We start from the raw sequence: 26,820 nt of genomic DNA on the forward strand, positions 1-26,820 counted from the left end.
GCCACAATGGATTGACCTGATGAGACAGAAAAGAGCCAAAAATGTGGGAGTAGGGTGCCAACATCCAGGTGGGGCTTGGGGATCTCTTCGGGATGCCAGCTTCCAGGTGGTCACTGGAGATGCCCTAGAATCACAGCTCATCTCCAGACGACAGAGATCAGTTCCCCCGGAGAAAACGGACACTTTGGAGAGGGGACTCTGGGGCCTTGTGTCTCACTGCGGTCCCTTTCCATCCCAGACTTGACTTCCTCCCATCTCCAGGGGTTTCCCAGCTTGGAGCCAGTACCCCTGCCCTCTCCCCATCAGTCACCCTCGTCACGAAACACCGTGACCCTTCCTATTGCATCAAGCTAGCACTGTTTGTAAACGATTGCAAGGATCGCTTCGGAGGAATTTAAGAAAAACCACAACACGTCCTCATCCAGGATTTGCGATTCGTTTGGAAACTGTTCTTTTAGGGATAAACATAACCCACGAAGAAAAGCCACAGTCTCCTTCTGTATTAAAATAATAACAATAATGCCGACGGGTGTATCAACATAAGAAGCAACAGTCTGCGATGAACTAAATATTTTTTGCGTTGCCAAGACATTCGGGGGGGGGGGGCTGTTGCTCTCCGACTGCATTTCGAGACATCAGTTCCGGGGGGGAGGGGGCAAGGGGGATTTTTAAAACAAACATTTGCTTCCTCTTATCTTTAGGAATTCAGTCTGGATGTCAAATGACCAGCACTGTTATTCTCTCTCTCCATTCCTGGCGCTATTTCGGGCCCACTTTGGCTGGGCGTCGGCAACGGCTGAGCCCCCAGCATTCCCCAGATGTTTTTTGTTATTACTACATTTTTATCCCGATCGCCCTCTGACAAAATCGAGACGGCACGGTCGGCGAAGGAGGAACAGAGCTCCAGCTGCTTGAAAGAATGCGAGAGCTGTATTGAGAAGAGAAAACAAACTACGTAAAGAAGAGAGGGGAGAGAGAGAATCCTAACTGACTAACTGTTGTGGAGGCAATCAGAATGTCAGCTCCTCTCCAGACTGAAGAGATCGGTTCCCCTGGAGGAAATAGATGCTTTGGAGGGAGAACTTTTCGTGTCCTCCCTCAGGCTCCCTCACAGATTTCCAGGAGTGTCCCTACCAGTTCATCATGGACCCTGGTGTCTGCAACACACAAATCGCAGGAGGTGAAGTTGGGAGGGAGGGAGGGAGGGAGGGAGGCAGGAAGGAATCAGCGGTAACAGGAGGCTACGGAACGCGCAGAAGGAGCAGCCGGGCTGACTGGCAGCAATTCTGGAATGGATGTGACAGACAAGGCCTGAAATATGTTAAGTGACCTCATAAGCCCCGATCATCTCCACAAGAGACAAAGATGAGCACTGATGTGGAGCCTTCAGGCTCACTTCACCTGGATTTATGCTTCCTTGCATATTCACAGCTTCACTCAAGAGAAGAAGAAGTGTGCGAGGACTGGGGTTTTTTTTGTTGTTGTTGTTGTCGCCGTCATTGTGGGTTTCTTCTTTTCTTTTCTTTCTTTTTCCCCCCCTTGGGCAGCTTTTCCAAAAATCCAGTCCAAGGGTCCCCAACGTGGCCCCCCTGCTGCCCCCGTGGACCGTCCTCCCAGCACCTGCCAAGTATTTTTAGAAATTGGGCCCTCGACGACAACACCAAGCTGGCTTTCAACGCCAAGCAAGATTTGAACCCGAATCTCCCAGATGCTAGTCCGAGACTCGGACCACTGCCTCATACCGGCTTGCAGTTTAGGCCAGGTGTGGCCAGGCTGTGGGTCTCCAGATGTCCGTGGACTACATTTCCCATGCTGGCAGGGGCTCATGGGAATTGTAGTCCATGGGCATCAGGAGAGCCATGGTCCATCCACCCCTGGTTTGGACCACCTGATCTTATATCCTCCTCAACCAGAAATCCAATTATCAACATATCTGAACTGGAAACCTCCAGATCTGTCTTCCCACAATACAACTGGATTTTCCTTTTAGAGGTCTCTTTGTCCTCCAGCTTTCCCTCCTTGCAAAGGTACCAATACCTGTGGTATTGGGAGGGTGGTTGAAGAGTTCTCTTAGAACTGCTCTGGCAGAGCAGTTTCTCTCAGAGCTCTCTCGGGCCCACCTCCCTCACAGGGTGTCTGTTGTGGGGAAAGAGCAGTCTAAGAATTTGGCCCCGATTAAAGGAACAGAGTTGTCAAAAATGCCATGCTCTTTTCTCGGGATGGGTTTTCGCCCGTCCCTTTTTATTCTGCTCTGACAAAACAGCTTCATTCCCAGGTGAGTGGTGCATGAACCTCTCCACAGGTAACCTCTTTCTGCTTTGACAGGCATCTTCGCTGCACTTCCCTCCCTGCGGACTTCCGCGGCCACCTGTCCCTTCTCTCCCCCTGGCCACGAAGGCACCTGCTTCCCTTGTGACATCATTGCGGTTCTGCGCCCTCCGGGGCTGTGAGGATGTACACCTTCGGCTTCCTACTGCTCAGCAGCCAACCAAGCTCAGGTAGGCAGAAAATCCCTGCTGCTTTATACTCGGGGCATGGAAGGTGGCAAATTCATCTGAGGTGAGCCGATATTTCATCCGTGCTTTTTTGTACCCTGCTTTTCACTACTCAAAAGAGTCCCAAAGTAGCTTACAACCGCCCCCCCCCTCTCCTCCCCACAACAGGCACCCTGTGAGGCAAGTGAGGCTGGGAGCTCTGAGAGAACTGTGACTGGCCCAAGGTCACCCAGCTGGCTGCTTGGGGAGGAGGTGGAGTGGGGAATTCAATCCAGTTCTCCAGATTAGAGGCCACTGCTCTCAACCACAATGCCAAGCTGGCTCTCAGGCACTTAGTCATTAAACCCAGTACAATAGCCTCCTCTTCAAACCCAGCACAATATGCACTTCAAATAACTGATGTCCTCAAAACAAAGCGGAGAATTCGGCCTGCTGGATGGAGAAACAGAGTTTTCACTTTGAAGAGGAGAGAGACCCGGCCAGCGCTGGAAAGGTGGTGTCAACACATTGAAATGGGGAATTGGAAGGGGTCAGGTATGCAGTGGGTTGCTCAAATTGGAGGACCACCAGTCTGATTAAGTAGGACACATCTAGCATTGTTCTCTACACACTGTACGGCTATTTTCATCACTCCCTTTGTATTTCATTTTAGTGACTGGTTGCTAATGGATTTTGTTCTGTCGTCTCAGACAGACCCGTTTTCGTAACCGGCTGCTAATGGAATTTATTTACCTGTTCGTGCAAACCTGCGTGCGTCGAGTTAGCAAAGCGTGGTTGAGCTGCTTTAGAGGGAAATGTCTGTCTTTCATTTTCTACCCCTTTGTTGCACTTCTAAATCGCATGATGTGCTGTTTAAAATGTCCATAGCACTTCCTACAATGCTGCTTATTCCCCTTGGCCCTTTTTGCCGTGTGATTTTTCGCTGACTTTTTAAGTAACGTTCTAAGTTGAGTGCTATAGCGCTAGACCAATATTGCACTTTAGTGCTAGACCAATGTAACGCGTTAGCGCTAGACCAATGTAGCGCTTTAGCGCTAGACCAATGTAGCGCTTTAGCTCTAGACCAAAGTAGCACTTTAGCGCTAGACCAAAGTAGCTCTTTAGCACTAGACCAATATTGCTTTTTAGTGCTAGACCAATGTAGTGCTTTAGCGCTAGAGTGGCACCGTTGACTTCATTGAGTCACTGAAGTCAAGACATCTTACTGGTGCCGCTATAAGACTAAAGATCATTACTATAGCGTTCAACTTAGAATGCTCAAAAAAACTCCGAGGAAGTTCACACGGTGAAAAAGGGCGGGGGAAAGCGGCACTGTTTGAAACGACCGTAGATATCCCAAAACAGCTGTATGAAATTCACTGTATGGAACCACCATCCCTGCACTGCTTTACTTCAAATTGGGCCAGCAACAAATAACATCCGGCTTAGAAATTTGTTGCTCAGCTCCAGACAAAAGTCTTCTAGTGGCTGGATCTCAGAGCGCAAATCAGCGATTGAAAAGATTTTCAGGGTATGAATTCAAGCGTCTAAGCCTCCCTTTGCCAGATTTTAGCTCTTTTACAACACACTACAACAGACCCCCTCTGAAACAGATTTGGGATCACGTACGATAATATCCGAGTGGCTGAGAGTGTGTGAGGGAAATTTTATTTAACTGCCTTTTTACTGTAAAAAAAAATTTGTGGCAAACCATGCTGAGGTTTAAAATGTGCTTTTAAAAAAAATCTGTTCTTTTTTTTAAAAAAAGATGCAAAATAGCTGCTTTTCAATGCTGCCAGAAGTTATGGCTGCTGTTGTTAGGAATGTTCAAGTATGCCCGTTTCTTTTATACTCTTTTAATGCCCCCTTTTTTTAACATTACGCACCATTTGCATACCAATTCGAGCGCATTTTAGACGCAATGGATGCCAAAAAAATATAATGTTTAAAATCGCTTCCGTCTTACGGGGAGGGGATTCAGCCCAAGAATACACGGCACTGCAATAGGGAGCTACAAGTTTGATTCCCATGAGGGCAAAGAGAGAATTATGCCGATTTCCAAGTTGGAATAGAAGGGCCACGAATTTTGGCAGACTATCGAGTTGTTTGGTGACATAACCGTCGCTTTTGGTCGAGCGCTCGACGGCGGAAAGACACAGCGAAAATTCGCGGAAGAAATACAAGCCCATTTGTCTGGCTTTCTCATTAGCAATTTTCACTCCCCGGCCTTCGTGTGTTTACGAGAGGACGCATAGATCGGTTTGCCCTTTTCAATTGAGCTTTAGAAGAAAAAAAGAAAAGAAAAGAAATTGGATTGTCTTGCTTTTCCACCCCATGTTATTTTTATCTGCAAATTAATTCGGGTTGCGGATGTTTTAAGCGCCATTTTTAATCGCGTACCTTTTTAATTAGTTTCTTCGGCGGAACGAAAACCGGGGGAGAGGGGGAAATAAAACACCCCTGCCATTGTTCTTTCGTTGGCTTCGCAGGAGTCGGAGCAGAACTGTATCTTCGGCAGAAGGAAAAGAAGGAACGAACGCGGCCAAATCTCGTAATCTCATTTGCGTCGGAATCGGACGGCTCCAGATTGAGATTCTCTGATTTGCCGAGAGCCTCCTACGGAGGCCACGTTCAGTGGCGCCGCTGAGCTGCAGATCTTGTTACGGATCTCTCGAGAGGAAGAGCCAATATTGCATTTCCAACCGGCTTCCTTCGCAGACCCAAGTACAATTCTGCAAATTGCACAGCTGTTCTATTCCTCGTGAAAATGCCTGTTTCCTACCTGCTCAGCTTGCATAATGCAGGTGTGAACGGGCACAGCGCAGGTGTCCCCAAGGTGGTGCCCGCGAGGCAGGCGGGGCTGAGAGAGCTCTGAGAAAACTGCCCTGTGAGAAGAACTGTGACTGGCCCACGGTCGCCCGGCTGGCTGCATGCCGAGGAGCGGGGAATCCAACCCAGCTCTCCAGATGAGAACCCTCTGCTCTGGGCCCTACGAGGAATCCTGGCGAAGAACTCATATATTCCAATAGGTAGAGCCAGTTTGCAGGAAGGCTGACCTTAAAAGCGTCTCTTCGGGCACTTTCTGCCGCTTTGGAAAACAGGAAGCAGGAAACTGTGCTCTCTTGCTCCAGGAAGCCCACGATAAAGAGTTTGGGGCATCGCAGTCTAAAAAGACACACGTGTACGTTTGAGCATGCAATTTTCTTCTCCTCTTCCTCCTTTCTTCTCCTCCTCCTTCTTTTTCATCTCATCATCCCTCTGGGGTCTGGCTCCGCGGCGTCACCGAAGACCATTTCCGCACTGCCGTCTCCCCGATTTGTCTCAACGCCGACGGGATCCAAACCGACAGGGGCCGTCTTTCGATGAAACGATACATCGAGGTTTGATCCGTCCGTCTCCGACCGGATTGCCGGCTCAGGTATATGCAACAGACTTCGCCATAAATTATCCTGGACACTAATAATCCCCGAGCTGCAATTGAAAGGGCGGGGCCGGGAACCGAGCTCCCTTGGTCAGCATTCAAGGGCCTCGGCTCCTTCCCTGAGCTTTTGCTGATTCGGGGAGGTCATAACGCTAATGCATGACTCCTCTGCCAAGTCCTGACTTAAGCTTTCCAAAGTATTCAATTTGCCGAAAAGAGGGGGAGGGGGGAAAACCACAGAGAGGGGGAGAAATCATAAAAGCCCTGATTCTCCTAGATTGGCTTAGGGTCATCGTGGAAGAACGAGAGGAGCAGGAGTGCTCTCGCGGCCGCAAATGACGGCCCTGACAAGTGTTTGATTTCGGAGAAGTGGTTTGTTTGAGTCGGAATCTGCATAATTGGTTCTAATTTCGGAGGAGGAGATCGCACCAGCCGGAGCTCGAAGGACGGGCCAGGCAGCCTTTTCTCAATGGAGAAAACCCTGGAACATCCTTCAGGCTTGGAGACACCCCATAATATGGTTGGGATTGGAGGCAGAGCTGTGGACACGCCCACCCAGGGCCCCTCCCCTTTCTACTCCCTCCAGGCCCGTGATTGGCCATTCTGGAGGGGAGGGTGGGTCAACAGGGCCATATATGGTCATATCGCCCAATACGTGTTTAACAAATTTAAGAACTGCATTAAAAATGAATTAACTCCCACCCGTTCAGGAAACCCTTCCACGGAAGCTTGGATCCTACAACCCCGTTTCATTTCGCAGCCTCTGAGGATAGCTACGTAGGTGCCGGTTATTAAAGAACTCCTGCCAGGGCAAGGTGCACTCAATACGTTTTTATTATTATGGCCTTCTAAAAATAGCGGAAGCCGATTCTGCACAGTCTTTACTCATTCGATCGTCCCCGGGAAAGTGGGCCGCATCCAGGCCGGGGCGTTAACGAACCGTTTGCCGTTCTCCCGTCGCCGGCCTCGCTGCCCGATCTCTTGGACCTTCCCGGCCACCGACCCATTTCTTAAAAATCCTTATTATTGTTTGCTGAAGAGGAGCCGGAACGAATGGCCGGAGAAGGAGGAGGAGGCACCACGTCGAAGCTTAATTAAAAACGGCATGATGCCACGCTAAGCAGAAAGACGGCAGCGAGGAAAACAATCTGCCGTCGCGAGAGACAGCCGCAGGACTCTTCCCTTCTCTTTGAATGCCTTTCTGGAACAGGAGAGCTGCTGGTGTGCAACTAGGAAGCTGGGAACAATGCATTGGCGTGCAGTGCCTGCAGCCTGGGTGTGGATTCGTTCTGGAAAGAATCACCCCCCCGGAATTGTACACACAGGAATAAACTGGGAGCGGCCTTCCACCCTACCTTCTGCCCTGGCCTAAATAGCCGAGGGAAGCCCGAATTGGTCGAACCGCAGAAGCTAAGCAGGGCTGAACCTGGAGAGTATTTGGACAGGAGACCTCCAAGGATTTGGGTGGTAGGTCCTCCAAGGAACACTAGGAATCAGGACGCAGAGACGGGTAATGGCGAATGACCTCTGAAATCCCTTGCCGGAAATAGCAAACGACCTTTGAAATCCAACACTTGAAGCAGCCATTTTGTAGCTGTCTCTACCACCTGAGGCAGCCATTTTGTGGCTGTCTCCACAACCTAAGGTAGTGATTTTGTGACGAGCTCCACCACCTGAGGCAGCCATTTTGGGACTGGCTGCACCTCCTTAGGCAACCATTTTGTGGCAGGCTCCGTTACCTGAGGCAGCCATTTTGTGGCATGCTCCACCACCTGTGGTAGCCATTTTCTGGCAGCCTCCACCCCCTGAGGGAGCCATATTGTGGCTTCACCTCCTAAGGCAGCCATATTGTGACTGGCTCCCCCACCTGAGGTAGACATTTTGTAGGCCGCCCCACCATCTGGGGCGGCCATTTTGTGGCCAGCTCCACCTCCTGTGGCAGCCATTTTGTATTTTCCCCCACAACATTCCAAAGGAACCAAACCCTCTAGCCTGGAGATCAGCACAGTATAATGAACTGATCCCTATGCCCTTCTATCGTCAGAGGACCCTTCCTCCTTGAAACTGAATCCGGGCAAAAGAAAGAAATACTTCTCCGTCCTGCAATGTTGCTGACGACGACTGGCTTGGGCTTAATGCAACCCAAAGAGGACACAGCAAAAATATTGACTTTCCAGCTCATAAAGCCGAATTCCATGAGAGCTACAACTTCAAGTTTAGAAGGAAAAAAGCCATCAGCCGTTCATAAATATTTGAAAGCACGGAATTGATTGCGGCTGAGGTGACGGCGATCCGGGAGGCCTGCGGCTTGGCAGAGGGACGGAAAAGGGCAGAGGGTCCGGAGGGCAGTTGGCCACCTGAGTGACCACAGACAAGAGGGGGGGGCCTCCAGAGAGTCAGCGTGGTGTGGTGGTCAAGAGCAGCAGGCACTAATCTGGAGACCCAGGTTGGATCCCTATGCTTGCTCCACATGCAGCCAGCTGGCTGACTGTGGGCTAGTCACAGTCCTCTCACAGAGCAGTTCTCTTAGAGCTCTCCCACCTCCCTCACAGGATTTTTTTCTGGGGAGAGAAAGGGAAGGTGATCGGAAGCCACTTTGAGACTCCTTTGGTGAGTAAAAAGTGGGACACGCACACACAAAGTTTTTCTTCTTCTTTTCCTTCACTGGCTCCAGAGGCATTTAAAGAGTTGTTGGAATAGTTTCGGACACACTATGAATAGAGTTGCCAGTCCCCTGGTGTCACCTGAAGGTCTTCCGCCATGACAATAGATCTCTGGACAACTGAGATCTGTTCTCTTTCCAGCCACTTTGCAACTGGACTTGGTGTTGTGGAAGGGCAGCGGCCGCCACAAACCGTCTCTAAAGTGCATCGGAAGGGGATTGAAAGTGTTTTGAGAAGAGAAAGAACATTATTCAGTGTGTATAAAAGCACGGTCTTTTGGTCACCAGCTGACCCATCAACTGGGGATTTCCCAGGCAGGGTTTTCGTGAAACCTCAAGATTCTTGACGTCCCTGGAAGGGTTTGCTGAATGGGTGGGAGTTAATGAACTTTTAATATATATTTTAAATGTGTTCAACATTTATCGGGGGAGACCAGGGATCCATCCAGTCCAGCCTCCCGTCTCACACAGTGGCCAACCAGTTCCTCTGGACGGCCACGACAGATCATGGAGGCCGAGGCCTTCCTCTGACCCTGGCATTCGGCAACTCACTTGTTCTCTCTGCATGATGGGAGAAGCAAACCCAAAGTGGAGGCTTTGACAGCAAAACAGCCAAGAGTAGACTTCAGAATTCACTCCCCTGTGAAGTTCAATCCCCTTTTGCTACTTCAAAGGGGTTATTATCTTCTGAGACCCGAGTTCGGATCTAAATCTTCTTCCTTTTGAGGTCAACATATACACAACGAACTCTCTCTCTCTCTCACAAACACACACACAGACACACACCCTGCTGTCCAACGAAAACACTTTGTTGCTTAGGTTACAAGCTGGCCTTTGCAGACTTTGAGATTTTGTTCCCTGCAGGGTTAGACATTCTGGAGACAGGCCCTGGAAGCCTCAGTGAGAGATAGTCTGAAGGCCCAGATCGATATTGTATCGCCCATCGCGTAGTTCAGCTTTTAAAAGCAGCGATCATGGAGGAGGTGGGCCTTAATTGCAGGACTTGGGGAGGGAGCAGCGAGCACCACACGGCTGCCTCAATAAAACCACCGCATGCTGCTCGAGTGGGGGGGAAAGACAGACTTTGCCTGCCGTTTTGCTTTTCCGGGAGCCGAAGATGGGAGGGCGTGTCCAATTTATGGCAACAACTCTGCGGGAAAGAGTCAATAGCACCATTCTGGAGCAGCCCAGCCCCGATCCAGATTGCCGGGGGGTTATGGTTCCTAAAGGACCCGTTGTGCGATTCAGCCCAGGGATCTCCGGTGAGTTTTTGGGAAGGCAAGGACGGAATCCTGGAATCTTTACCCCCCCCCCCCCGGTCTGGTTTGGCCCTAACATTTCCGAAAAGCGAAATTTCCCTCTGCTGGACCAGACCGAAAAGCCAAACGAAGTGAAGTCTGTAGCTCTTCTTCTCTCCCAAGGAACACCAACCAATGGCAAAGCACGTCTGAACATCTCTCTTGCCTTAAAAACCCTACAGAGTCGCGAGAACCCTGCCGTGATTTTGGGGGATTTTCCACCCCCCACAGCCTTACCTTTGCATCTGGCGCTCGGAGATCCCTTGTGCCTGAACCCTTGAAGATAGACACCATCAGAGACAGGAGACTGGGTTTAACACACCAGAGGCTTTCTCGAACCCAGGACCCGTAATATTCCACCATGGACAGTGCCATCTAGTGGACACGATGGGGTGTCCACCACAGATAAAGTACCAGAGGGGAAATCTGTCTGGCTTCCTTCGGGTTAAAGATGGTGTGTGTGTTGCAAAGTGTTTTGTAAAAGGTGTGCACGGAATCAGATTAGGAGATGAAACCAGAAAGCGGAGGGGGGGGGGACGTCATTTAAAATGCTCCTAAATAAAATATCTATTGAGAAGCGATCCGCAAGCCCCCCCTGGAATACAGCGCAGCACTTCAAAGGAGGCCATGAAATTCAAATTATTTCAGCACAGTGGTTGGAAACCCGGCCTGGATTTCGGGATAACGCTAGAAAAATCGGCCTTAAAGAGTCTTAATGGGCAGAGACCGGCATGAAAGGGACAAGGATTCTGCAAAAGACGTCGGAAAATAAAGGGTATTTTTTAAAAATCTATCCTTTAGAGCAGGGGTAGTCAACCTGTGGTCCTCCTGATGTTCATGGACTACAATTCCCATGAGCCCCTGCCAGCTGGCAGGGGCTCATGAGGATTGTAGTCCATGAACATCTGGAGGACCACAGGTTGACTACCCCTGCTTTAGAGGATAAAAACTTTGACACCGAATGCTGGGTAGCCAACAAGCTTGTATGATATACCAGCAAGGACTATCCTGGATGATTTAGGCTGATCCTACGTAGAGCAGGGGGTTGGACTTGATGGTCTCTCTGCCTCTTCCAACTCTATGGTTCTATGCTTCTATGACTCCCCCAGTGGTCTCCCACCCAAATACTAGACACAACTGACCCTGCTTAGCTTCGTAGATCTGGCAAGATCAAGTTAGCCCTGGCCACACAATTCAGGGCACCGAAATGTAAACAAAAAAATATTCGTTTTCCTCATCTTCTGTCTTTGGACTCGAAATCTGATAATTCCCCGAAGCGGATCAAAAAACCACAGCCGTGTCAGTCTGCGCCGTTTCGGTCAATGGCCCGCACGAAATCCGGACGGCGTCCAGGGGTAATTGGCCTGCGCTTTAGACACAGGCGGGGAACGCAGCTCCGTTTTGTGGAGCAAAACCCCCGGCCATGAGGGAGCCCTGTCAGTAAATTGAGCGGAGACCAGTGTAGCAAGGAAAACAGCCGTGGCAATCAAGCTTCTTCCGCGGATTTTTCCCCCCCTTTCAAAAAGCCATTCTCTGTAAACCTGGAAGTCTACGGGGGGAAAACAGACACGCAAAGATTAAATGCAGCAAACGGCCAAGCTGGCGGAGGGAACTGGCAGAGAGGTCCCTTCCTCGGGACTGAACAGAAATCAGGGTCCCAAACCAACAGAACGACTCTATATTTAAACAGAGAAGGGAGCGAAAGAAGGAAGCAAGCACGCTGGACCGAATCCTGATCTTCTTTGCGCCAGTGGAAATACGCAGGTCTGTGCATATCACGGCCTTGTTACTGAGACAGCTGCTCGGACATAACACCAATGCTCTGAGCATTCGACCTCTCAAACATGAGTGCGTTGTTCATCCCAGCATTCCCCTAACCTAGTTACACGCCGCTTCGATTCCGGGCCTTTGCTCCCTTTCCGGAGCCTGTAACTACCGGCGTGGCTTTGGAGGGGTGTGGGGGGTTTTGCACACCATGCTGAAAACAGCTGGGAAGATTCTCCCACTGCAAAATCACCTCTCCCTCTACGCTCTGTTGGAACCCGCAAGAGCCTCGCAGGTTCTAAAAAGATTCAGCGGCACAGGAAGAATCTCCTGCAGGTGGGAATCGGAAGAGACGTGTGGTTGGCATATTCGGATTAGGGACTTCCCGGGTGTTTTTCAGACCATCGCTTCCCGTGTCCTGATCGGCTCCGCTGGAGACGCCCTGCTCCTTCGAGCATCCTTCCTCCCTGATTCCTTCCTGAACATTAGTCAGTTAGACAGTTAGGACGCTCTCTCTCTCTCTCCTCCGTTCTTTACAAAGCTGTTTCTCTTCTCAGTGAAACTTATTCTTTAAGCAGCGAGTGCTGCAAACCTCTTTTGCATATTGAAACTCTGCCAACAATTATAGCCTCCTGAAGCACCCCCAAACCCCACCTTCCCCAGGCTCCACCCCCCCCCCAAAAAAATCTCCAGATATTCTCGAACTCAGTGCTAGCAACTCTAGCTGCCGGCCGCTGTCTGTCCAAGCCCCAGCGGAGCTTAGCTCAAGTGTGACCTCTTCTTCTTTCCTTCTTTGCTTGGGTGGGGCCATGGATTGTTACTTCCCCCCCCCCCAGCTCAGAGCCCTGGGCAGGTGCCCCCGTCGTCCATCAGCTAAGACCACCCTTGTGCCAAGAGGATGGCAGCGCGTCCTTCAGCTGCCTCGGCGTGGAGGAATCAAACAGTTCCCACCTTGTGGCTTGAGCCCACACCGCCTTAGAGGGCAAAAAGATGCCGAGGAGACCAGAAGCCGTGACAAGGGGCTGGAGATGGATGAAGGAAGCTTTATGTAAATAACATCGCTCAAGACTCCGGTCGTGTTCCAGTCGGCAGCGAGGGATGGGAATTAATGGACAGCGATGGAAGGCAGGCAGCCCAGGCCGCGAGTGACGGATGCCGCGTCAAGCCCGGGCAGGATCGATCCATTGGCAGGCCGCTCTACCCATCTCTCGGAGGGATGTGGGGATGGATGGCGAGGACCACGTCCAGCGGGAGAGATCGGCAACGCAGCGAGACAAAGGGGCCCAAGCTCGTGTTGGGTTGTTCAGGCTCCGATTCGATTCCACTTTGCCCAGGTGTGCTTTGGATTTCCGAGTCAGTCCGTGCCTGTTAAGCTGCAGGCTGATTCCGCACACGTTTGAATAATGCACTTCCCAAGCAGATTTTCTTGTGTTGTACAGGAAAATCCAGCGGCAAAGGTGGATTTTGCATCACCTCCACAGGGTATTTTTGCCCCATTGAGTCACAGCTAGTTTTTGGCAATCCAATAGGGTTTTTGAGCAAGAGACAGACGGACACACTGTGTTTCGCTTTAAGGTTATTTTAGTGGGGGTTTTTTTATCGGGGATTTTATTGTATGTGTGGTAACCTGCCATGAACCGGCTTGCTGGCAGTGACGGGAATCAAATTGTATAAATAATAATAAATAATATAATGTGGTAGTTTGCCTGTTTCTGGGTAGGGACATGGTTTCAGCTAACCCATCGTGGCATTGACTTCATTCCCTCTCATTCCTCTTTCCCACTGTAGTTTTTCAAACTCTCTCTCTCTCTTGCTCCGCCTTCTGCGGCAGCCATTTTGTGGTTGCCTCCACCTCTTTCAGCAGCCATTTTGTTATTGCGCCCATCACCCCACAGGTCCGGGCGGGGGCCTCATGCTTCCCAGAAGCACCTCACTGCCCCCCAACTTACCCAAAACTGGAAGAACGCCACATTTTAACATAGGATGACACTCTGGTTTTGAGATAAAATTCCATGGTTAGAAGCAAATTCTACCATGGAGTTTGGCCCAAAGTAGATAAATTACTCATCACATGGCATTTCCCCCTTTTAAGCTTCATGGCACGTCGCTGGGTTTGGACCCCCTTTTTCCTTCCTCCTGATGAGCCGAAAAATACAAAAGCCGAATCGCTGCATCCCACCAAGGAGACAAGCCTTGGACCTTTCGAGTGGGGCAAAGGAAATACATAAGAGGAAAGGAGAAAGGCCCATGGATCAGGACCTCTGACATGCCCCCAAGGCCGGCGCCGTGGAAGCAGGCCTCTCCGGCCGGCGTCTCCTCCTTCCTCTCTCTCTCCCCTCTTGGCAAACGGAAGACGCGAGAGCATTACAAACAGCTCTGTCCGGGTTAATTGACCAAGACAAATTTTGTTAAAACCCGTACATTAATAATGGGAAACAAGTACTGGGAGGTTATAAGAGGAGAGAGTGAGGAAAGGGTGCAGAGAGAACTTGCGCAACGAACAAAGAATTACCGGGGGCTTCACTCCCTTCCTCCCCTTCCCCGACTCCTCTCTAGGCTGTTCGGCACACTGTTAAGGTCAATTAGTTTAAAATTAACTTCTGCCTCCACCCACGGAGCTGGAGGTTTGCTTATCGCTAGTTTATTTACCGCCGTGAAGCGCGGGGAGTCCGGGACGGAGCCGGCGGTCCCGTGACAGGGGGAGAGGCAGCCGATCCATCACCGGGTGGTCCGCAGAGGGGCCGCCAGAAATCAATTCGGAAGCGCGCCCTTCTGCCGGCAGAGCCTTGCTAAGAAAAGAGCTTTCAATGCCGGGTTAGATGCCCCGCTCCTCCCCAGGCAGCCCGCTGGGTGACCTCGGGCTAGTCACAGTCCTGATAGTGCTGTTCTCACAAAGCGGTCCGGTCCGCGCTGTCTCAGCCTCACCTCCCTCACAGGGTGTCTGTTGCGGGGAGAGGAAAGGGAAGGCGAATGTAGCCACTTTGAGACTCTTTCAGGTAGAGAATAATGGCATATAAGGACCAACTCTTCTTCCTCTTCAGAAATATCAGGGCTCTCTCAGCCTCACCTCCCTCGCAGGGTGTCTGTTGTGGGGAGAGGAAAGGGAAGCCGCTTTGAGACACCTTCGGGCAGGGAAAAGCAGGGCATGTTTCTCCCCTTCTTTGCATGCACCTGCTGTTGAAACGTGGAATCTGAAAAAGCCAGAGGGAGACGGGAGACGTTAACCTTACAGGTCACGTCGTGGCCATCCTGAGGAGACCTGCCCACCGTCCCCAGCCGGAACCCAACGCACGAGGGAGGGTATGAGGAATCGCAAGCAAAAGATTTAATGTGCCCCATTTTAGGCATGCATTCCGCTCCTTTGTATTTTCCCCTTTGAAATCACCTGCCGAGAACGCTTAAAGATCGCTCTTGACAAAACCTCTTTCAGGTCTTTTTTTTTTCCCGCCCTTAGATGAAGAGCTTTACACAATCTTAAAAAGCCGGGATCGTCACCTGCCTCTACAATGACTTCCAAGGAATTACAGCCGGCGAGATGGTTGTCTCGTATCTCGGCTTCCTTTCATCAGTGACAAGTCAACGTTCTGAGGTCAAGCGGCCAGCCTTTCAACTGACCACTCAAGAGCGTTGGATCCCTGTTTTATCCCACCCGACTATTGAAATCTGCAGGATCTGACTCTTATCGGGTGAGTCGGGTTTGATTCCCTGCTCCTCCTCCACATGCAACCAGCTGGGTGACCTTGGGTAGTCACAGTTGCTCTTAGAGCTGTTCTCTCAGAGCTCCCTCAGCCTCACCGACTTCACAGGGTGTCTTTTGTGGGGAGAGGAAGGGAAAGGTGTTTGTAAGCCGCTTTGAGACTCCTTCGTGTAGTGAAAAGTGGCGTATAACAAACCAGATCTTCTTCTTCTTCCGTCAACTCTTTCTCCTTCCTCCCCTGGTGGAGAACTGGGTGGTATCCCAGCCTGCATTGCAATGAGGTCAGCACCAGGGAACAGAACCCAGTTTAAGCCAGGATGCCTTAAGACTAACTGCGGCTAATAAACCGCGGTTTCAGGGGCTGGTTTCTTCACCGCGGTTAGCCCCTGTCCCGTCTCAAAGTACAGTTCGCAGAGCATCCTGTGCCAATCGCAGCTCGTTTTAATTAGGTCACGGTTTTGGGTAGCGTAGGAACAGGACCCTAGATCTGACGGCAGGGGCCGGTTGGCACACGTCCAGGGGGACGTCTTTGGGCCGGATGCAACTTCCGGAAGTCCTCCAGCGAAGGGAAGGCCGAGAGGGATCAATCACAATTTTATCTGGCCTTTTCAAGTTCGTGCGGCTTTTATTGTCTGCCACCAGATAAAATCGCTGCCTCAGACACGGGTGAGAAGACAGAGCTTTATTATATTGCTTTTCTTTGTTAAAAAAGAAAAAAAAATATTTCACTCGAGCGTTACTCTACATCCTCAGCACGCCCGTCCCTCTCAACTTCTCTCTTTCTTGCTCCCCTTTTTAATAAACTCTCTCTCTCTCGCCTGTTCTTTCCCCCAATTCCGAACAACAAGCACAAAAACTAATTATGCAATATTTCAGCTCCATGTTGTGTTAATGGCACCAAATCGCAGGTGACATTTCCAACTTGTTAGTCTGTTTTTCTCGCTGGCGCTTGTCCCCGGAAACGGTCTTGGGGTTTTGCGTTCCTCTCGCTTAGCTTGTTCTCTCTATCTTCTCTTCACTGGTGGGGAGCCTCCAGGTGAAGGAGGAGGAGGTGGTGGTGGCAGAGCTGGGTCTTAGACCCAAATTTTCACTACCAAAAGGAGTCTCAAAGCAGCTTACAATTGCCTTCCCTTCCTCTCCCCGCACCCTGCGAGGTAGGTGAGGCTGAGAGAGCTCTGAGAGAACTGTGACTGGCCCAAGGTGTTTCAGCAGGCCTCATGTGTCTCAAAGCGAGAGGCAGCTGAGGCTGCCACAACAGGCAGTTGGGACTGGGAGACTTCCAAGAGAACTGCTCTGTGAGAGCAGCTCTAACAGGACTGTGACTAGCCACCCACCACATCGGCTGGGAAGGAACGCCACAATTTAATAACTTGTGGAATGAAGAAATCTCTCCTTTCGTCCGCACTGAATCTATTGCCCATTGGCTTCATTGGGTGCTCTTGAATTCTAGTCTATGGGAAAGGGAGAAATCTCTCTGTCTCTCTTTCTCTCTGTCTCTGTCTCTGTCTCTCTGTCTCTCTCTCTCTCTGTCTGTCTCTCTCTCTGTCTGTCTCTGTCTCTCTGTCTCTGTCTCTGTCTGTCTGTCTGTCTGTCTCTGTCTCTCTGTCTCTCTCTCTCTCTCTCTGTCTCTGTCTCTCTGTCTCTCTCTCTGTGTCTCTGTCTGTCTGTCTGTCTGTCTGTCGGTCTCTGTCTCTGTCTCTCTCTCTCTCTTCCTCCCTCCCTCCCCTTAGGCGTTCTTTCACTCCATGCACTTTGTCTACCCTGCCAAGGTGTCCTCTCCCCCAAACTTATGGGCTCCAGTAGGAGCTTCCTATCCTGATTAATCTCTCGGCTTCCTTGAATGCTCCGGCAGCTGCTCCGGCGTGATAGGCCGAGCAGAGGAGCGCGCGGCGCGAGGAATAAATAAAATAATAGCAATAATATCTGTCTTAATCCTTTTATCGCTTTATTTCTTCCAGCCGTTTTACAGCGATAAAAATCTGCCGGTCTCAGCAGGAGGGCGGCTCGGTGCGGAAGTCAATCCCTCCGTTACTTCCAAGGAGACCTTCGGGACGTGGAGGACGAATGTGGAAATGGGGTAAGCCACAAGGCGGGGGAAGACGGGCATTCCCGTGAGAGGTGGGGCAGATTTGGGGAGAGGGGTGGGAAGGAGAGGCGGATTGCAACTGGGGAAGATCGCCAAAGCTGGCGTGGAGAGACGTCAAAAAGGGGCATCGGCATTGTGGATTAAGGGCGTCAGTACAGAGCATTCCCTTTACGAAATCTGTCGTGTTTAAAGCAAGGCGATAAACAGATCAGGAAATCTGGACACCTCCTCCCCCTCCATTGCCTTCTGAAATACTAACTCATGAAGCTGCCAGTTGAGTTAGGCCATATCGCCATTGTCTACTCCGACCAGCAGCCGCTGACTAGGGTTTTCAAGCCAAGGCGGGAGATGGGGGAGGCAGGGTTGAGAAATTTGGGGCTGGGGAGGACGGGGACCTCACTGGGATGCCATGCCCCAGAGTCCCCCCTCCCAAGCTGCCATTTCCTCCAGGGGAACAGATCTCTGTAGTCAGGAGAGGAGCTGGAATTCCCAGGGATCCCCAGGCCCCACCTGGAGGTTGGCATCCCTAATTGGAATCTCTAATTTTTTTCCTTACGGAAAATAAGGCCCATCCCTGGTCCAGAAAGAGAGCCAGGGGACAACGGGAGAGTCCACCTTCCTGAATTTTGTCTGGAAGGAACTTTTTAAAAACTAGGTCCCAAGCCCACAAAGGTCAGCTCTCCTGCCTTGCAAATGCTCCCGAGTTCCATCACCTTTCCGCCAGACGGGCGGGTGTCCTGCTGTTTGGTTTTCCCGGCCTCCCTTTCTGCCCCCAGGATCCTGGCTGTACCTGAGTAAATAACTATCGATCCCCTTGTACTCCCGCAGCCGGAGCCGAGAGAAATCCAGGAGGCCTGCCCCTCGCCCGGCAAAGAGAAGAAATCATTTCTCTGCACCGATCCCGCTCCCATCCCGGCAGCCCGATAATTAAAATGCTCTGAACCGCAGGACGGACATGGTGTCCCGTGTTCCAGCGAGGAGAGCGGGGAGAGAAGGAAAGGAGAGCTTGTGTGTCTGAAGCAGGGGAGAAAGATTCATGGCCCGATTCCGAAAGAAAGGCTCTAACGATGCGTTTGGAAAGCTCGATTGCCTTTTCCAGAACTTGCAGAGAGGCCTGACTGGCTGATGGCCCCGTCCCTTGGAATCTAAGCAGGGTTTGCCCTGGTTACCATGTGGATGGAAGGCCAGCCAGGAAGTCCACAGAGGCAGGCCAGGGACAACCCCCTAAGAACATTTCTGGCCTTGAAAACCTGTTTAGGGATGCCAGTCCCCAAGTGGGTGACCCCCTGGAATTAGAGTTCATCTCGGGCACCTCTCTTGGCACCCAGGGCACCCTGTTGGGGACCCCTGAGTTAAGCCTCTCGGGAGAGACGGCCCCCGCCTCGCTCGGCAAGGAGGAAACGTCGACCACCAGCGGGTGCCGCCCACCCTCCTGCCTCCGCCGCAGTGCCTCATAAAGTTTGACCTTCGAGCGGCTCCATTCCAGGGCTGGCTGCTAAGTAAGCCATCATTTCCCCGGTGATTTAGCACAGACTCCGGCGATGCTGCCGGGGCTAGAATGAGAATTTGTCTGCCCGTTGAATCCTCTGGCTCCTTTGCCGTTTCTACCCTTCTTTGCAGGCGCCTGCCGTTCCGCCGAATCTCCCAGCGCGGTGTTTTACGGACGGGAGGCATAGGGTGGGCACGTTTGTGAAAGAAAAGTCCGTGATTCTGCGGCTCCCCTTTTGTCCTCCAGCTTGCAAGACCCTGTCGGCAGGCCCGGGAACATTATCTCTCCCTGCGGCCGTTAATCTTGTGATGACATTGGGATAGTTATTCTTCCCCCCCCCCCCCGAACCAGCCTGGTGTGATGATGAAAGAACGGCGGATTCTGATAGGGAGAGCCGGGTTTGGTTCCCCGCTCCTCTCCCACAGGCAGCCTGCTGGGCGACCTTGGGCTAGTCACAGTTGTCTTAGAGCAGTTCTCTCCGAGCTCTCCTGGGCCCAGCCAAGGTGCTGGTTGTGGGGAGAGGAAGGGGAGGTGTTTGTAAGCCGCTTTGGGGCTCCTTTGGAAAGCAGAGTATGAAAAAATAGCTCTTCTGCTTCTCTCAGCCGGCGTTGCAAAAGGCATTTCTGCCATGGAGTTGCCAACCTCCCGGCCAGGACTGGAGTCCCCCTGGAATGACAACCAACCTCCAGAGAACAGATCGATTCCCCTGGGCCCCAGAGCCCCCCTCCCTAAATTACACCCTCCAAATCTCCAGGAATGCCCCGACACGGAGTTGGCAACCATCTGAGGCAAGCCCTGAGAAAGAAAAGGGAACTGCGCTGCGATTTATTTGCCAAACGCCATTCGCTCCTGATTAATATGTTTTAATTTATTTCTGTTTTTCCCGAGCCTGCCCTTTGGTCCAGCCGTCCCTGCTTCTCTGTCAAGCTGCCCGGGGCTAGTCCGAGTGAAATACAGGGCGGTATTTCCCTAATGTTATGTTAAAACACACAATAGATCACGCCGATGCATACTGCGCCGGTGCCATTAAAATGACTAATGGGCTCCGGCCAAACATTCAAATGTATTCATCTCGCATCATTGTGAAATGAATATTAATAGCAGAGAAAGGGCACCAGTGATGAAGGTTGTGTCAGGGTAAGATTCGCACAGGGTTCGTCTGCCAGCCGAGCTCCTAACGGGATCTGCCCGGCTCTTCTGGCTCCACTTGTGGACCCCAAAGTTCTTCTGCTGCATCCCCCAAATCCAACCCGGCTTTCCATATTAGAGGGAAGCAACAGCACATGAATCTCCCATCCTGAGGGGCTCTCAGGGTTACACTGGCTGAAAAACCCTGACCTGTCCTGGAGGGAACATCGGAGCAGATAGGCCGCTAGCTAATTTAGATTAGGGACTTCCCAATGTTTTTCCAAATCCTCCTCCTGTGTCCGGATTGGCTGAATTGCAGACTTCCTGCTCCTTTGAGCCCACTTCCTCCCTGCTTGCCTCCAGAACAGAATGAATGCAGGACAAGCGTTATTCTTTTTTAAGTAGCTCACCGCTCCGCTCTCTTGCGTATTTTGACGTAGCCAACAAGTAGCAGGAGGTCTCCTGCTCCACCAATGGCCCTCCACCATTAGGAAATACAAAATATAATTTCCCATCCCAAGCAGAACAATGCCTTCTGAGCCATCCTTAGAAGCCAGTCAGCTCAGAAAGGCGTAGCTCTGCTCAGGATTGCGCTGTAAATTATTGCCTCCTGCCCCCTGACGCCACCTGCCTCGTCCTACCGAAAATCCTGCCAGTTCAAACTATGGCTGCCTCATCTGAATGCCAGGAGCTCTCCGGGGTCCTGAGAAAATCACAGACTTCACCAGCACTGAACTACACAAATTCCGTCAACGGGAGACGGTGGGGATTGAACCTGGGACCTTCGGTACACCGGGCGTGCATCCCACTGCTGGGCCGCTGACCTACCGTAATGGTAGAGCCGACCCCGGACAAAGGAACGGAGGTTTGACACCGCATCTTATCATCAGCTCAAGCCTGCGCCAACATTAAGAAGTCAAGATCCCTTTACACCACAGTCCTCTCCAGCCTGAGGGCAAATCTGTTTCCACACCCGGGCAGGTCGGCCCCAGTCGCCAGGAATTGAAATTCCGGCAGCAGCGGAGAAAACACAGAGATTCGGCCGGCATTCACATAGAAAGCGAGAGATCTACGGCAGCGTTTTATGGGACCGTGAGGCTCGAATAAAAAAATCCCAAAGAACTCGGGTGCACAAAAACTTTACCATCGGAAATCGGCAGCTGCTTAAGAGCAAAGTAACGTAACATCGATGCGAGAATATATCAAAACAGGGAAGACTTTTAAAATATCGAGAGGCGTTGGGGATGTATTTTGGTGGCAGTCTTTCGGAGAGAATGTCGACAGGCTTCATTTCTGTAATATTTAGGCGGGGAGGCTCATGTAAAGCATGGAATGGGAAGTTCCAAATGTGGGGGAAGAAAGGATTTCACGATTTCTCGCAATTTTGAGATGTTTCCGTAACTTTGGTCCGATTTTTTTTTTTAAAGAAAAAAGAACCACCATCCAGGAATTCGCTTCCAAAGGATGTCGTGATGGACACCGGGTTTGGCATCTTTGACCGGGGGTGGGACAGATTCTTGGAGGAAGGCGGGGTCCATCGGTGGCTACTAGCAATAGGGACTGAAGGGAACCTCCATGTTCAGAGGCAGTCAACCTCTGAATCCCAGAGGCAACATCAGAGGAAGGCCTCAACCTCTATCTACACCCTCTTGTTGGCCATCGAGAGGAACTGGTTGGCCACGGCATGAGAAAGGAGGCTGGACCAGATGGACCCCTGGTCTGATCCAGGAGGGCTCTTCTGATGTCCTTAGGAAGGCCTCGGCCTCTCTGCCTCGTTCTTGGCCCCTGTGTGAGACCAGAGGCTGGCCTAGATGTCCCCTTTGCCAATCACGTGACCCTCCTGTTCATCCACAGCAGCAGCAGAAGTCCAGAGAAGAACCTATGAACGTAAGAAGGGTCTTCGTAGTCCTCCTCCCATCCTTTCAGGTGACCTTTTGGAGACAAGGAAGGGCCTGTCCTTGACTGAGGAGGGAGCGTCAAGGAGAGGAGGGAAAGTTTCCAAGCCAAACGATGGATGCGCTCCAAATGCAAAGTCAGAGACGAAAGAGGACGGGAAGCCATAGCCCCCCTCCCCTTCCCCCTCCCCATCAAACACTGTTCCCAGCTAATGGCGGAATAAAAAAAAAAATTACCCGGTGTCGTGAGTGAGTGCGAGCCAGGCAAAGGGGACGAGAGGCAGGGGGAAGGAAAGAGGGGAAGAGAGGGAAAAGGTTATTACAAATGTGTCAGCTTTGTTTACGACCCTTTATCAGAAAGCCAGGGGGAAAGAGGGCCCGTTAGCACGCTCCTTAAAACGCTTTGGCAGCTTTGCCCGGGCATGTAAATAATCTTTATATTCCTGGGCGTTTGGGTTTCCAGGCACACACGGAAGCGTCTGCCGGAGCGCCTCCCTTCGTGACAGGCCTTTGAAGGACCCGCTGAAAAGCATTTCCTTTTTTTTTCCAGGCCCAGTAACTAGGTCACGGGGAGCGGTCGACAACAGATTGGGCTGCCCAATTTAAAAAAAAAAAAATGCCATTTGGGAGTGACGATCACAGTGTCCGATCCTGCTCCGGAAATGTAGACAGCCTTCCCTGAAATGATCACGCTTTCCATAGCTCAGAATCATGTTGGGATCTGTAAACCCACGGTCCCCAATGTGGTGCGAGCATTTTTAGAATTTTACAGCAGTTCTCTTAGAGCTGTTCTTGCAGAGCAGTTCTCTTGGGGCTCTCTCAACCCCACCGACGTAATGGTATGTCTGTTGCGGGGACAGGAGGGGAAGGCGATTGTCAGCCGCTCTGAGACTCCTTCAGGGAGTAAAAAGCAGGGTATAAAAGCCAACTCTTCTTCTTCCCTCCGGAAGAGAAAACAGAGCTCAGCTCAGGTGGGTCGTGGGCAGGACAAGACCCCCTGGTGTTCATGAGTGGCCACACATATGCCCAGCTTTGAGGGAACACTTAGAGGGACTAAAGTCTGCCTTCCAAAGCAGAAATATTTCCCTGGGGCACAGATTTCTGTCCCCCGGAGGTCAGCTATAATCCCAGGAGATCTCCAGCCACTCCCTAGAGGTTGGCAACCCTAGCCGCAGTTCTCACCGCAACATTGTATGGCTGAAGGAAAGCAGTGGCGGCCATCTTGGGGCTGGCTCCTCCTCCTGCGGCAGCCATCTTGTGCCAGCCATTTCATGGCTGCCTCCACAAAGCCCCAAAGCGGTCAAAACTCCCCAGGCTTAAAAAGATTAGGGACCCCCCGAAAGCGAGCCAGACCCGCCTTCCTCATCCCCTGTTCAACAGCCGAGGTCACCTCAACGGCGTTCGGGAAATATTTCTTAAAGCCCATCTCAGTTATTGCCGCAAACGGCTCGCGAGGAAAGGAACGGCTTCGTTTGCTCCGTGGCTCATTTGCAGCAGAGCCGGTGCCGTGCTTACTTTCTTTTTTCCCCCCCAAAAAATGTGGAGGGGAAATGCTCGAGAGACACGTGCGTGCGACAACCACGCCGGAGATGAAACGGAACGTCGCTCCCTGCAAGAAAGAGGAGAGACAAAGGGACGGTGACCCGCGCTCGTGCGGAGAGGAAGAGCCGCTCTCTTTGAGGATTAATTTTTGAGGAAGCCTTCAAAAAGTGCCTTCCCTTCGGGGGACGGAGGATTCGGGGCTGGCTTTCCATGTGGGGCTGCAAACCAGGCTCATTTGCAGTTCTGGGGAGCTGGGGGGGGGATCGCACCGCATTGAAACGTTCAGCACTCCTAGGCACGCCAATTCTGGAGGGATGGAAGCAGCAGAACGGAGCTGGAGTCCAGGTGCAAAGAAGTGTGCCTGCTTTAGGATGTTTAGGGCTGATCCTGCGTTGAGCAGGGGGTTGGACTAGATGGCCTCTGTGGCCCCTTCCAACTCTAGGATTCTAGGATTCTGTGCATATGAAAGCTCATGCCTCGAATAAAACTTCATCTGCCTTCATCAGAAGTTTATCGTTCACGCTTTTTGCTCCATTTAATGTTTTGGAAACAGCCCCCTGCGGAGAGGCTGTGCAGGGCCTGGACGCTCCTGTGATTCCGGCCCCGGGGCAATCAGAACACGCTGTCTGCCTTCTGATTGGCCAGCCAGCCTCAGGCCCACAGGCCCAGCGAAGCCTGAGCCGCCATTTTGGCCCCTGGACATTGCGGGGGGCGGAGGTCAGCGCCAGGGGCCCCACTCCGGGGGTGGGCGGCTGAGGGGCCCCTCAGTGAAGAAGAAGAAGAAGAGTTGGTTCTTATATGCCGCTTTTCTCTACCCGAAGGAGTCTCAAAGAGGCTTCCATTCACCTTCCCTTTCCTCTTCTCACAACAGACACCCTGTGAGGTAAATGGGGCTGAGAGAGCCCTGATATTACTGAAGAAGAAGAAGAGTTGGTTCTCATATGCTGCTTTTCTCTACCCAAAGGAGTCTCAAAGTAGCTTCCAATTGCCTTCCCTTTCCTCTCCCCACAACAGACACCCTGTGAGGTAAAATGGGGCTGAGAGAGCCCTGAAATTACTGAAGAAGAAGAGTTGGTTCTTATATGCCACTTTTCCCTACTTGAAGGAGGCTCAAAGCGGCTTACAGTCACCTTCCCTTCCTCTCCCCACAACAGACACCCTGTGAGGCGGGTGAGGCTGAGAGAGCCCTGAGATTACTGAAGAAGAAGAAGAGTTGGTTTTTATATGCCGCTTTGTGCCTCCTTTGGGTAGTGAAAATTGGGGTATAAAAACCAACCTTTTTTCTGATTACTCTTTGTGTGGATATTCTGGTATGCCAACAGGATTGTGAAATTCAGGAAGATTTCTGGGGGAGGGTCTTCCACAAGTACAATGCAATAGTTAGAGCAATTGGTGGTCTTTTCCCAACAATGTCAGAAAGCGTGAACCTTTAGGGTTGGGGTGGGTCACCAACAGAATAAAAACTCATCCCTCTTATCCAGAGGAAACCTGATGTTGAATCACGGGAACAGCAAAGCTGTCTTTGAGAAGCTTCCATGCTACAAAACAGAAAAAGGTAATTAAAAACAAAGGCAGAAGCAATCAATGTTATCTCTTCCAACAGAACCGACTGTTCGCGGCTTAGAGCAGGTGCAATGCGTAATCCGAGACAGGGAACCGAAAAGCTGGTTTCCGAGACGGAGACGGAGAGGAGAATGGATGGCAGAGAGATTGCAAAGGAGACCACCTACTTCTCTGGACGGAGACACTCCCGCCTCGTCCTCTACAACAGAAGCATAGGTAAGGCCTTCAGGGGAAGAGGGGCATGGGGTCCTCACAGACACCTTTGGGAGAAGGAAATGTGGCTCAGTGATAGGACAACTGCTGGGCATGCGGAAGGCCCCAGGTTCAATCCCCGGCATCTCCAGTGAAAGGACCAGGCAGGAGGGGAGGGGGAAGGCCTTGATCTGGGACCCTGGCTCAGGGGCAGAGCCTCTGCTTGGCCTGCAGAAGGTCCCAGGTTCAATCCCCGGCATCTCCAGTTGAAGGACCAGGCAGGAGGGGATGGGGAAGGCCTTGATCTGGGACCCTGGCTCAGGGGCAGAGCCTCTGCTTGGCAGGCAGAAGGTCCCAGGTTCAATCCCCGGCATCTCCAGTTGAAGGACCAGGCAGGAGGGGATGGGGAAGGCCTTGATCTGGGACCCTGGCTCAGGGGCAGAGCCTCTGCTTGGTAGGCAGAAGGTCCCAGGTTCAATCCCCGGCATCTCCAGTTAAAGGACCAGGCAGGAGGGGATGGGGAAGGCCTTGATCTGGGACCCTGGCTCAGGGGCAGAGCCTCTGCTTGGCAGGCAGAAGGTCCCAGGTTCAATCCCCAGTTTACCAGTAGGTAAAAGTCTTCTAGAGACCCTGGGGAGTCCACTGACAGTCTGAATAGGTGATCCCATTCCTCACGGGCCAAGGGTCTGAGTCCGAATAAGCCAACTGCTCAGTCCATGACTCCAAGAGCTGTCCTCAATCCCTAAAATAAGGACCCCAATTAAACTGACGTCACAGACCAAGTGATAAACATTGGATACGCCTCTTCTCAACTCAGAAATGGACCTGTATGGCAGAAACGAATGTTCTAAGCCAGGGGTCCTCCAGATGTTCATGGGCTACAATTCCCACGAGCCCCTGCCAGAAAACGCTGGCAGGGGCTCATGGGAATTGTAGTCCATGGACATCTGGAGGACCACAACTACCCCCTGTTCTAAGCAACCGTTTCACTTTGCCCAGAATCCTACAGTCTCAAGAGGAGGGCTCAAAGACGCAAGAGATGGTGGGTTTTGGAAACCAACCTCTTCCATCAAGTCCACCTTCCACACCACCCAGCAAACCATTCAGATAACACCGTTGCCGGGCCCCATGTCCTGCCACAAATGCGCAATCAGAGGGCCAGAAGGGGCCATCCCGGTGAGCATCGCGCGCCTTCATTCTGAAGATTGGGAAGACGATCCACAGGCGGGGAGGGGAAGCCGCATCTCCCGGGCGAGGAGCAAGGAGCGATCGCAGGCGGCAAAAACCTCCGCAATTCATGCATCACGCAAATGACGGCGTATATCCAAGCGACGAGGACAAGGGCGTATTGATTGGGCCCGAACAGCCAGCGTCCCAGGTGCAGAAACCTGGGAAGGGGGGGGGGGAGAGAAACCGTGCCAGGCAGAATAACAACGCCGCGGAAATGATAAAGGGATACGAGCGGGCCGAAAGACACGCCAGACGCACGATAAATTCTAATAATCCATATTTCTCGAAAGCCGCGGCTATTGACTCCAAAACAAAGGAGCAGAGCGCGGCGACGTAACGGATGTCAAATGGGAGAGCCGCAGGAATTCAATTTGCTTCC

The 26,820-nt window shown here is 51.7% G+C and overlaps 1 long non-coding RNA gene across 1 annotated transcript in view; it reads left to right on the top strand.

Moving 5' to 3' along the window:
* Window positions 1–1,270: 1,270 nt before the first annotated feature.
* LOC143827881 (uncharacterized) overlaps window positions 1,271–26,820 on the top strand; it is an 83,653-nt gene continuing 58,103 nt past the window's right edge. Inside the window, exons 1-5 of the long non-coding RNA XR_013227429.1 lie at window positions 1,271–2,027; window positions 2,326–2,498; window positions 15,074–15,305; window positions 17,275–17,393; window positions 25,060–25,235. This is a non-coding gene — a long non-coding RNA (uncharacterized LOC143827881). The remainder of the gene's footprint in view (window positions 2,028–2,325; window positions 2,499–15,073; window positions 15,306–17,274; window positions 17,394–25,059; window positions 25,236–26,820) is intronic.

This window comes from Paroedura picta, chromosome 18, assembly GCF_049243985.1.
Source record: "Paroedura picta isolate Pp20150507F chromosome 18, Ppicta_v3.0, whole genome shotgun sequence".
Lineage (NCBI taxonomy): Eukaryota > Metazoa > Chordata > Lepidosauria > Squamata > Gekkonidae > Paroedura > Paroedura picta.